This window comes from Balaenoptera borealis (assembly GCF_965194805.1).
Source record: "Balaenoptera borealis genome assembly, chromosome: 8".
NCBI classification, from domain to species: Eukaryota; Metazoa; Chordata; class Mammalia; order Artiodactyla; family Balaenopteridae; genus Balaenoptera; species Balaenoptera borealis.
The window spans coordinates 49,154,951-49,167,392 of NC_138865.1; the positions used below are offsets into that span (position 1 = coordinate 49,154,951).

The 12,442-nt window shown below is 34.6% G+C and overlaps 1 protein-coding gene, 1 long non-coding RNA gene and 1 pseudogene across 4 annotated transcripts in view; 2 read left to right on the forward strand and 1 right to left on the reverse strand.

Annotated features, from left to right (window-relative positions):
• LOC309632767 (uncharacterized protein) overlaps positions 1 to 12,442 on the forward strand; it is a 1,168,925-nt gene that overhangs the window by 1,103,956 nt on the left and 52,527 nt on the right. The window lies entirely within an intron of this gene.
• LOC309632783 overlaps positions 1 to 12,442 on the reverse strand; it is a 664,345-nt gene that overhangs the window by 608,826 nt on the left and 43,077 nt on the right. The gene's annotated exons all lie outside the window — the stretch shown is intronic.
• Positions 1 to 12,442, forward strand: part of LOC309632757 (non-selective voltage-gated ion channel VDAC3 pseudogene) — a 29,961-nt pseudogene continuing 17,519 nt past the window's right edge. The window contains exon 1 of the transcript in view: positions 1 to 12,442. This exon is cut by the window's right edge and continues 17,519 nt beyond it. The product of the transcript in view is annotated as a non-selective voltage-gated ion channel VDAC3 pseudogene (transcript).

Below are 12,442 nucleotides of genomic sequence, written 5' to 3' on the forward strand. Positions count from 1 at the left end.
TTGCCGAATAATTTTTGAGGGTGGCTGTACCATTTACATTTACTTTCCCAGCAGCAATGTATGAGTGATTCAGGTTCTCTTTATCATCACCAGCATTTGTTCTCTCACACTTTTACAATTTAGTCATTATGATAGGTATGCAATGATATCTCGTGGTTTTAATTTTCATTTTCCTTATGACAAATGACGTTTAACATCTTTTCATGTGTTTATTTGCCATCTGTATACTCATTTCAGTGAAGTGACTGTTCTTATCTTTAACTTATTTTCTAAATGGATTTTTTAAATGTTGAGTTTTGAGAGTACTTTATATATTCTAGGTACTAGTCCTTTTTGCATATGTGGTTTGCAAATGTTTTCTCTCAATCTGTAGTTTGTCTTTCATTCCCTTAACAGGGTGTTTCACAGAACAAAGTTTTTTAACTGTGATAAAGTCCAATTATCAATATTTCCTTTTATGAATTGTGCTTTTGGTATCAAGTCTGAGAATTCTTTGCTTAGCCCTAGATTCTAAAGATTTTTTCCTATATATTTTTTTCTAAACATTTTATAGTTTTCTGTTTCACATCTAAATCCATAATCCATTTTGAGTTAATTTTTGTAAAAGGTATGATATTTAGGTTCAGGCACACTTTGGGGCTTATGGGTGTCCAATTAATTTAGCATCAGTTTTCATAAGGCTGCCTTCCTTTTTGCACCTTTGTCAAACATTAGTTGGGTATATGTGTCTGGGACCACTCATTGGTTCTCTGTTCTGTTCCTTTGATCTATTTGTCAATACCAACACAACACAATCTTGATTACTGCAACTACATATGTCTTGAAATCAGATAAGCAAATTTCTCCACTTTATTCATCTTTTTATCTCCCAAATAGTTTTAACTATTCTAGTTCCTTTGCAATTCCATATCAATTTTAGAAAAATCTTATATAAATCTACAAAAATCTTACTGGTATTTTGATAGGAATTGTGTTAAACTTGTATATCAATTTGGGAAGAAGTGACATCTTTGTTGAGTCTTCCAGTACACAAACATGAAATGTCTCTCCATTTATTTAGATCTTCTGTGATTTCTTTTATCAGTACACTACAGTTTTTATCATACAAGTCCTGTAGAAGCTTTGTTAGATTTATACCTAGGTATTTCATGTCTTGTTGAGCAATTATAAATAGTATTGTATTTTAATTTTGATGCCCATGTGTTTTGTGTTAGTTCGTCGAGCTACAATTGATTTCTGTATGTTTATCTTTTATCCTGTAACATTGCTTTACTCACTTATTCATTTTAGGAGGTTTATTTTGTAGATTCCTTGGGATGTTCTACATAGACAATTGTGTCTTCTGTAAATAAGGACAGTTTATCAGTCTTCCACCATTAATAACAATGTTAGCTGGAAGTGCTTTGTAGACATACTTTATCAAGTTTCAGAAGTTCTCTAATCCTACTTTTCTGAAAGTTTCTATCATGAATGGATGTTACTTTTTTCAAATGCTTTTTCTTCTTTGATTGATATTTCATATGATTTTTTCCTCTTTAGTTTGTTAATATGGTGGTGCAATGACGTGAATACTTGTGTCTTCTCCAAATTCATATGTAGAAACCTTAACCTCCATTGTGATAAGAGGTGGAGCCTTTGAGAAATAATTAGGTCATATGGGTGGAGCCCTCCTGAATGAGATTAGTGCCCTTATAAAAGGGACCCCAGAAAGCTCTCTTGCCCTCTCTTTCTGCCATGTGAGGATATAAGGAGAGATGGCAGCCTGCAACTTAGAAGAGGGCTCTCACCAGAACCTGACCATACCGGCACACTGATCTCAGACTTCCAGCCTCCAAAACTGTGAGAAATAAATGCTTGTTGTTTATGCCACCCAGTCTATGGTATTTTTGTTATAGCAGCCTGAACTAAGACTGGTGGGATTTTATTGATTGATTTTCAAATATTGAACTAGACTTTCACGTTTAGAATAAATCCCACTTGGTCATGGTGTATAATTCTTTTTACATGTTGCTGAATTCTATTCGCTGATATTTTGTTAAGAATATTTGCATCTATGTTTAAGAAAGATATTGATCTGTAGTTTTCTTTTTCATGTTTTTTTTTTTTTGCTTTTGATATCAGGATATTACTAGCTTTATAAAATGAAATGGGAAGTGGTCCCTTCTATTTTCTGGAAGAGATTGTAGAATTGATGTTAATTCTTTTCAAAATATTTAGTAGAATTCTCCAATGTAACCATTTGAGCCTGTACATTTCCTTTTTGGGAGTATTTAAGTTATGAATTTAATTAATAATTACAGAGCTATTAAAATGATTTGTTTTATATTGGATAGTTTATGGTAATGTGTTCTTCAGGAAATGGGCTCATTTTATCTGACTTTTCAAATTTATATTGAGTTCTCCATAATATTATATATTTATCCTTTAGATATCTGCAGGGTCTGTAGTAATATCCCTTATTTCCTTCCTGATTCTACAAATTTGTGTTTTTTCTTTTTTGTTGTCAGTCTTGGAGATTTGTCAATTTTATGGATCTTTTCAAAGAACCAACTCTTTGTTTCATTGATTTTCTCTAAGGTTTTTTCTGTTTTCATCTTCAAATATTTCTTATCTTTACTATTCCCTTATAGTTTATTTGGGTTTATTTTACCCTTAATTTTCTAGATTCTTGAGGTGAAAACTTTGATTACTGATTAGAAACTTTTCCTCCTTTCTAATGTATGCTTAGTGCTATAAATGTATCTCTCAGCACTGCCTTCACACTATCCCACAAATTTTGATATAGCATACTTTTATTTTCATTCAGTTCAATGTATTTTTTGTTTCCCATGAGATTTTCTCTTTGACCCAAAAATTGTTTAGAGATGTGTTATTAGTTTCCAAGGGTTTGGAAATTTTCCTGTTATCTTTCTGTTAATGCTTTTTAGTTTGATTCCATTGCAATCAAAGAATAAATTTTGTATGATTTCAGCTTTTAAAAACTTGTTTACATTTATTTTATGGCTCAGGATATGATCTATCTTGGTATATGTTCCATAGGCACTTGAAAAGAATATGTATTCTGCTGCTGTTGGGTGAAGTAATATAGTTGACTGGATATTAGTGGTTGATGGTACTGTTGGGTGCTTCTATATCCTTGCTGATTTCTGTCTAGTTCTATAAATATATATATCAATATATATCAATATATAATGTTTCTCTGTGTCTCTGGTAATTTTCTTTGATATGAAGTCAATTTTATGTGGTATTACTGTAGATACTGCTGGGGTTTTTTGGTTACTGTTTGTATGATATATCTTTTCCAATCCTTTTACTTCCAACTTGTCTATTGTCAATTATTTAACTAGCTTGAGTAAAGTATATAAACCTTACCTCCATTTACTTCCCTTTACTCTCCTCATTTATAATATAATTATCTTAAATATTTCCTTTACGTACATTTAAATCCACATTAGTCAGAGTAACCATTTTTGCTTATGGTTATTGCTTCAAACATCAAACAATTTATAAAACTCAAGAGTGGAAGGAAAATGTATTGAATTTACCATATTTTTACTCTTTCTTTATTCTTTGGTCCTTTTTGATGTTTTATGAATCCATTTATCATTTCCTTTCTGTCTAGAGAAATTTCTTTAGCTATTTTTTAGGTATGTTGACAACAAATTTTCTTGTTTTCCTTCATCTAGCAATGTCATGATTTCCCCTTCATTCCTGAAGGATACTTTCACTAGATACAGGATTCTGGGTTGACCATTCTTTTCTTTTAGTGCTCGAAAATATTGTGCCATTTCTTTTGGCCTCTGTACTTGCTGATGAGAAATTTGCTGTTATTAGAATTGATTTCCCCTATGGGTAAGGTTTTGTTTCTCACTGCTTTCAGGGTTTTGTTTTGTTTTGTTTTCCTCTCTTTTGTTTTCAGAAGTTTAACTATCATGTGTTTTGGTGTAGATTTCTTTGGGTTTAGCCTGCTTGGTATTTGCTCAGCTTTAGGTTTATAACTTTACCAAATCCGCTGAATCCATAACTTCTTTCAGTGCTTTTTCAGCACTGGACTCATTCTCCTCTCCTTCTGAGATTCCAACAATTTGAATGTCATACCTTTTTTTAATAGTCCCACATGTCCCAGATATTTTGTTCATTTTTCTGCCTGCTGTTTACTTTGGGTACTTTCTATTGTTCTATGTTCAAGTTCACTGATTCTTCCCTCTGTCCTCTATAATCTGCTGTCAAGCCCATCCATTGAGCTTATCAGTTTTGATTATTGTATTTTTCACTTCTAAAATTTCCATTTGGTTCTTCTTTATATATTCTACTTCTTTACTGTGATTTTCTAATTCTTTACTGATGCTTTCTATTTTTTTTCATTTGCTTCAAGTGAATTAATTGTTTCTTAATGCATTTTTATAATGCTTATTTAAAAATTATTGTCAGATAATTCTAATACCTCTGTCATCTTGGTGTTGACATCTATTTTTTTTTTCATTCATTTTGTGATCTTCCTAATGAGTAATTTTTTTAATTGAAACTGGATATTCTGGGTTTTATGTTATAAGACTCTGGATCTTATTTAAACCTTCCATTTTAGCTGGCTTCCTCAGACACTGCTCCAGCAAGAGAAGGAGGTAGGGATTGTAGTACAGGCCCCCCATCTGGTCACTACTGACACCTGAGGTGGGGGATTTGTGTTACTGCTGGGTAAGGGCAGAAGTTCCAGTCCCCTCTTGACTAGAATCCACTAATATCTCCTTGCCTAGGAAGGGTAGGAGTGCCTCATTACTGTCTTTACTTGGCCTCCACTGTCTGGGGGAGGAAAGGGATATGGGAGGAAGGCGGCTTCATTATCACTGGGCAGTAATCAAAATCCTGACATTTCACTAGACTTCATCCAATACCACCCCAATGGGGAGGAAGAGGAGCATCTCATTACTGCCGGGTGGGGATGTAAGTCCAATCTCACTGTGGGCCTCAACTGACATTGCAGGGTTGGAGGCCTCATTCCTGCCTAGTGGGGCTGAATGTTCCAGGCTCTTACTCATCCTTCTCTCACACCAACGTCAGGGATGGGGGGGTGAGGGATGTGGGAGGTGGGAGCACTTGAGGAGGACAGTGATTAGGGCTTTTTGAAAGTGAAAGTCCAGGATCCTCACTCAGCCTTTGCTGACATAGGTAGAGGGGGCATCATTTTTTCTGTGATATTTCGCTGGATAAAAGCAGTTATTGTCTTAAATGTTTTCCATCTTGCTAGGCTGCCCCCTTCCAAGTCTCATGACCAGAGAGAGTCACCTTCTGCTGGGGCTTTTTTTTCTCTACCAATTGGTGTTTCCAGTTTTCTGGCTTCTCCAACTCCAAGTCTGGGACATATAAAGCAAAAAGCAAACTAAAGGGAAACTCACTCCTGTGTAGTTTCTTGGTTCCCAGGGTTCTAGCTGGTCTGCTTTCTTTTCTCTGTCTTTCAGTATTCTTATGTTTGTTTTATATAATCCAAGGTTTTTAGTTGCACTTGGGGTTAGGGACAGGGAAAAGATCTACTCAGTCTTCCCTGAAACAGAAGTCATCTTCAATATTTTAATTTTTAGAAAATTGTATATTCACAAATGAAATATAACTATTAACTAGAATATTTAACCAGAATTTCCATTTACCATACTAGACAATGTGCTTATTAAATAATGAAAGCATAGCTACAGTATATTACAAAGTAATATTAGCTAATATTTAATGAGTGTTCTGGGTTACATAGTCTGAAAAATACTTTTACATAAATTATTTAATTTACGTTGTACAGTAGACCTATGTGGTAGGAACCATTATGTTTTTCATTTTAGAGATAATGAAACTGAGGCTGATGGAAGTTGAGCAGATTTCTTAAGGTCTTTCAGCTAGAGAGAGGCAGAAACACCCTTGAACCCAGACAATACAACTTCATAACTGGTGTTTCCAACCATTATGCTTGTGCACATCTGTTTCCTCTGGTCTCCACTTTAAAAGCCCATTCTTTAAGTTCCAGCCCAAATGTCATCCCCTTTGTAAAATCTTCTTTAAAGCCATACTTGGCTTTTTTCATTCTCCTCCATCTCTTTACCCACACCATTTCATTTCTATGTCCAGATATTTCCATTGTTTGTTTTGTCTGTCTGTTTTTCCCATTGTACTGTGGACTTCTTGAGTATTGCGGTATTGTGGTTCATTCATCCTTACATACCCTCACTACATGACAATATCATAGTACTTACTCAATGACTATTTGAATATAATTGAATAAATAAATGAATAAATTGATAGCTTCATCAATCAAAATTTAATGCAGTAAACAATAGACTTGTGTCATAGGAAAGGGACCTGTGACCTGTGTACCCTGATCTGACAGTAGACTATAATAATTAGTGTAAATGTATAATAAAAATTGTCACTGCACATTAAACAAGACGTTGAGAATTGAGGCAATGTAGCAAATAAAGTAAACTTGGTTTAGCGAATCTGAGATTCACATGAGAAGCATTACGGTGTGGTGGGAAACACGGGGAAGCTTTGAAATCAGATACGCCTGGGTTCAAATCCTTACTTCTTCATATTCTAGTTCTGTGAATGTGGCATATCATTTAAAATCTAGGTTCCTCATCTGTGCAATGAGAGTAATTTCTACCTCAAGCTAAATATATGAATTAAATGAGTTGAATATATATAAAGTGATTAATGCAAAGTAATTTCTCATCTGTTTCCCCAATGACTATCTTCCAACCCTGAATTTTTTTTAAGTCAAAAGGCATTTGCTCTGAAACCTGATAAAAACAATAACAACAACAATAATAATTTGCAGTAGTTGTAGTAATAGTGGCAGTATAGCATTCTCTAGTGAGGTGATCTAATGAGATCAACAATTGGTCTCCTTGTTTGTCTCAAACTTGTTAATGCCTCTCTAGTTTTTAACCACTTTGATTTGGACCACATTTTTGTATTTTTCAAAGTTTCTTTCTTGGGATATTTCATGTTTTCAGGATGAGGTCTCTGGAAAGATGGAAACTGGGAGGGCCAAGAGGAAAGTGCAGACAGCTATTTATATGCTTCTGGCTTCTACCTATAAGGGTGATACCCTAATCCCTCTAAAACTAATTGACATTTGTGATTTAAACATCTCTGTTGACAGAGAGGGCTGGCAGAAATGCTATTACACAACTGTTTGCTTTTCCTTTTGTATTGATTTCAGAAAGATGCTTATTTCTCAAGGTGAGTCTTCCTGAATGGATCATTACCACAGAAAATGTGAAAGTAGAGAGGTCAGAATTTAAGGCATTTTATTAACATTGTTCCTCTCTAAAATAAAATAAAACTGGTTAGAGTGAGTTGGTAACCTATGCTCGTATGCTAGCAAATGGCAGAAGGGTCAAGAATAAAATAACAGGTAGCCCTTAAGTAAATAGAAATGTATTTCCTAGAGCAATTTCCGGGGCTGAAGGACAAATGAGTTCAGACACTCAAATAGTACTATTATACTTCAAAGAATGTGTGTCCTGTGGTTTACACTCTTTTTTAAAAAAAGCAATATAATATAAAAATAAGGACTTCTTCTAGATATTGACTTTCATAAAGAATTTCAAATACAACCTGTGCAAAACCGAACTTCTATTTTGTACATACCTGTTCCTTCCTCAGGAATCCCCCTATTTCACTTAATGAACCTGTCATAAAATCAGTTTCCAAGCCAGAGATCTTAGATTAGATGTGGCTCTTTATCATTCATAGATTCAATTGTTCACCAAGTCTGGTTGATTTCCCTCTTAAACATGTCTTAAACCTACTGCTGTCTTCTATCTGCAGAGACACCGACTGAGATCAGACATTGTGCACCCGTCACCTGGACTACTGTAGTAGCCTCTGCTGCAGAGTCAGAGAATTGCCCCAATATCCTCTTTTCCTTTCCCTCAGCAAGAGAAATCCTGAATTTTATTGGACTGCATGTCTTCCCAGAATAACAATTGAATTTCTTAGCATTTTTTACAGCTAGATATGACCATCTTGAGGCTAAATTCTGACCTATATGACGTAATTAGCAATGGTATGAACAATTTTTTTACTATGTCCTTAAAAGGGGGTTGACATGCTTTTCTCATTTTTTTTCTTTCTGCTGGCTGGAATACATGTGTGATAGATGGAAATGGAATAACCATCTTGGACCATACCATAAATGGCCAATGTTGAAGATGGTAAAGCAACAATATAGAAAAAGTCTAGATCCTTGTCAACTGACGAACCATTTTGATAACCTTAGACAGACAATGTTTAAACTTCCTTTCATTTAAATTGCTGTTGTATTAGATCTTCATTGGCAGTTAAACCGAATCATGACAATCAGTGCCTCTTAACTCCTTCCTTTGCCTCACTGTTATTTCTCTCCTAGAGAGGAAAACATTGCCATATGGTTCTGCTCTCTGAAATATACATGTTAGCATGCTGCTCCTGTGTTTCGCTTCTGCCACCTACAGAAAAGTCCAAAATTGTTACCAAAGAGACCAAGGTCCATCATACTCAGTTTCTACAAACCTTGCCATCTAGGACCCACTGCAGCATAGAATAACCTTTAGCCACTCTCCCAACTACTTGCTTCCTAAACTTACCATGTTTTTTCTTTACTACCATCTATTCTTAACTCCACAGCAAAATGATCCTATTGAAACCTAAATTAGGTCTTGTCACCCTTTAGCTCAAAACCTCCTGTGGCCTTCCATTTTACTCGAGTAAAAGTCAAAGAACTTACAAAGGCCTTTGAAATATTACCAGATTTGGGGATCCAGTATATCTTCTCCAGTTCTCTTGCTTACTCTACTCCAGATGCTCTGCCATCTTGCTGTTCATTGGACGTGCAAGATATGGTCCAGATTCAGGGCCCTTTGTACTGCCAGCTCTTCTGCCTAGAATCCTCTTTCTTAGAGATCTTTGCTCTCAAATCACCTTTTCAGTGAGGTTTTCCTTGATCATCCTACCTAAAATTGCAGTCTCCCTTGCCCACACCAGTTCAAACACTCCTTATCTCACTTCTCTGCTTTATTTTTTCTCCATAGCACTCATTGCTTTAACATACCATACAATTTAACTTATTTCTCTTATTATCTGACTTTTTCAACCCTACGAAATATAAGCCACATATGAAAGAGATTTTTTTCTCTTTTCTTCAGTAGTACGTCTCCAGAGCCTAGAACAGTGCCTGCCTGCCACAAAGTAAGTGCTCAATAAATATTTATTGACTAACTTTCCTAAATTTATGGCAGAGTATTACCTTGAACACCAAATGATAACTCTATGAAAATTTCCATGACTGTGTCCTCCCCCAATGCAAATTCATAACCACGGTGCTCTCATAATGCTTGAGATATATATATATATATATATAGATAGATAGATAGATAGATATAGATATATAGATATAGATATATATAGATATATATATATATCTCACAAGAACAAGGGTGTTTTTTAATAAGAATAAAATTTAAAAATCAAATTAAATTTAAATGTAAAATTTATAAAGAGGTACTTGTTATTATATTCTACAATAGAGTTCAGTGAGGAATAATTTATCTTTCTGTTCAATGATCTATTCAGACTCTGAGTGTGAGGGAGGTCTCGTTTCCATATTCACTGCTGATGCTGATTATTGAAGACAGTGAATGTGCACTTCATGTCTGAAATTGGGCAAGCCATGGTCTGCATTCATGTAGTCTGGTGGTCTCTTGTACTGTGCCCGCTGTGGGAGCAATTGGACAGGAGAGTGTTTGCCCTCTGAACATGACAAACATTAACATTTGTCCCATTGTTTTGTAATTATGTATATATTTTATGTGCCTATTTTATATGTGTACATATAATGTATTTACATATAGATCCTTTAATAACTATTTTATCTGAACATAATAATGTATATATTTGTTTGCTCCCTTATAAGCTTCTTGGGAGCAGAAACTCAACATCTTTTCTTCCTGAAAAATCAACAACACATAGAAGAAAGCATGTGTATCAGTTAGGATTTTTTTGACTATAAGTGACAGAAAATATAGATGCAAACTGGCTTAACCAATAAAAGGTAAAGTTGACTCCAGATGTATCATGTACAGCAGCTAAGTGATGTCATCCAAGACCCAAGTTCTTTCCATTTACATACTTTGCTTACATCAGGAATGGCTTTATACTGAGGCTGACTCACCTTGTAGTTGCAGCACAGCTTCCAATAACATTCAGATTAATGTGATTCAATGTCCTGTCCTTTAGGAAATAGAGACAGAAACACGCATGGAAGGAGAAAAAAACATACTACCATCCTCCCTTAGCATAGGAAATAAACCCATTCCTTCACAAGCCTATCACTGGACCAAAGGGGAATGCCATAATCTGTTAGGTCAGCATATTCCCTAGAGATGTAGATGAGATAAAAACCTGAAAAAATTGGTGTTCTTGAAAGAAAGGAATGATGAATGTTTGAACAATCAATATTAATTAAGCAGTCAACAGTGCTCATTAAGCACTTAGGGGTATTCAGTTCTGTTTGTTGGATGAATGCTCATAGAATACTGCTTACTCTTAGAGACTTGTAAATACTCAATTTATGGGCAGTACAATATTATTTGTTGACAGAAATTTGTCAAACAAATAATATTGATATTATATAACAGCACCTTTCAAAATAATCTGCAATTCCCTCATAAATGATATTTCTATTTATTATAATATTCTTTTGAAACTTACATAGGTTATCTTAATATTGTATTATCTATTTCTCATGATTTTTTTCTTAGAACACACCACAACCTATTTCTAAATTAATGTTTAATCTATAAAATTTACTTTACAATTTTATCTCGTCCCTTTGTGGAAAACTAAATAATACTGTTTAATTGAAAGTCCTCACCTCCCTAAACCCTTGCATGGATCCCAAATAGTACCTCAATTTCCAATGATTCTTTACATCTGAGCCACCATAAAGCCCAATACCACTGTTGAACTCTTTTAGTGTCAAGTCCTTGATCCTCTCACCAAGGATCTACTTTGTCCTTGGCAATGAATCACAGACTTAAAGATCCCACCACTGGCCATGGTTAACTTGCTTGTTTTTGAGCTATTCTTATATAAATTCAGGCATATACCATTTTATGACTTCCACCCAGGACCTAGAATAGGTTTCACATTCTTCTGGTCCACTGTTTACATGGCTTTTACTGCCTCACCTGTTCGGAATCCACGTCTCAAGGTAATACCACTTAACTCCATGCCCTGTGAACTTCTTCAGGATCCCTTAACTCAATTCACCTAGAGAATCTATCTGGTATTCTTATTTCTTGGAATTAAATCATGAAATGGTTGATCCATTCTTTTCAGATTTGTATTGCCTATAAAGGAGATTAAAATGAAAAAAATTTATGCATTTAGAAATCATCTCTGAATTAGCCACCAAAAAGGAACCGCATTTCTTTCACACTAAAGGAAATGTTAGACCTGAACAATCAGTATTGCTAAGCAAAGTATCCCTATGATTTAATTTTAGAACACAGAATGGTACAGTAAAATAGACATAGGTGTTTAAGGCCAAACAAAGGCCTATGTTTGAATCCAGGTGATTACTCCTATTATCTATGTGACCTCATGAGTTAACCTTAGGGAGTTCCCATTTTCTAATATTAAAATGAGAATATAATTATTTTATTGAATGGCTGTGGTAAAGGTTACAACTAAGTCTTTTGGAAGACACATAGAATAGTACCCGGCATAGAGTAGGGGATCAAACAATCACTAAACTATTAATATAGGTATTACAATGAAGACTGTATCAGGTTCCTCTTGGAGTTTATCCAAGATAAGGCTATTATTGGATGGATATAGCAGAGGCACTTCTTCAGCATAATGCTTTAAATCTCTATTATAGATGTCTCCCCATGATAAACCATATGATGTTGACTCTAAGGATAAAATTATAACACAAATAATTTCATTTTAAGTTGAAAATACCATGACTTTCACAATGTAAACTACTGCTATAGTATTTAGGAAGTTTTAGAAAATAAAATTTGTGAAAAATATGGTACTTTGCTGAAGGTTTCAGAGTTTAGGTCAGGGACAGAGCACAAAAACAAAAAAACTATTGTATGCATAGAATTTTAAGACTAAGGATATACCAAAGAGAAGACATAATTTTTTTCTAAGGCAGAGATCACACATCAAAAACAAGCTGTTTCAGGCTAAAGCTGTGAATAAAATATCAAATCCTTAAGGACTAGGACTCAAAATGACTCCATTCATTTAGAAATAGTGATGTTCATATTACGTGTTTATTGGGCTCCCTTTATATGCCAAACACTGTACTGAGTCCTTTGACTCTATGAGTCAATGAATCTATGAGATAGGTACTCTTAACACTAATTTACAGAGGAGGAAACTGAGACTTGGGAAGTTTGACTTG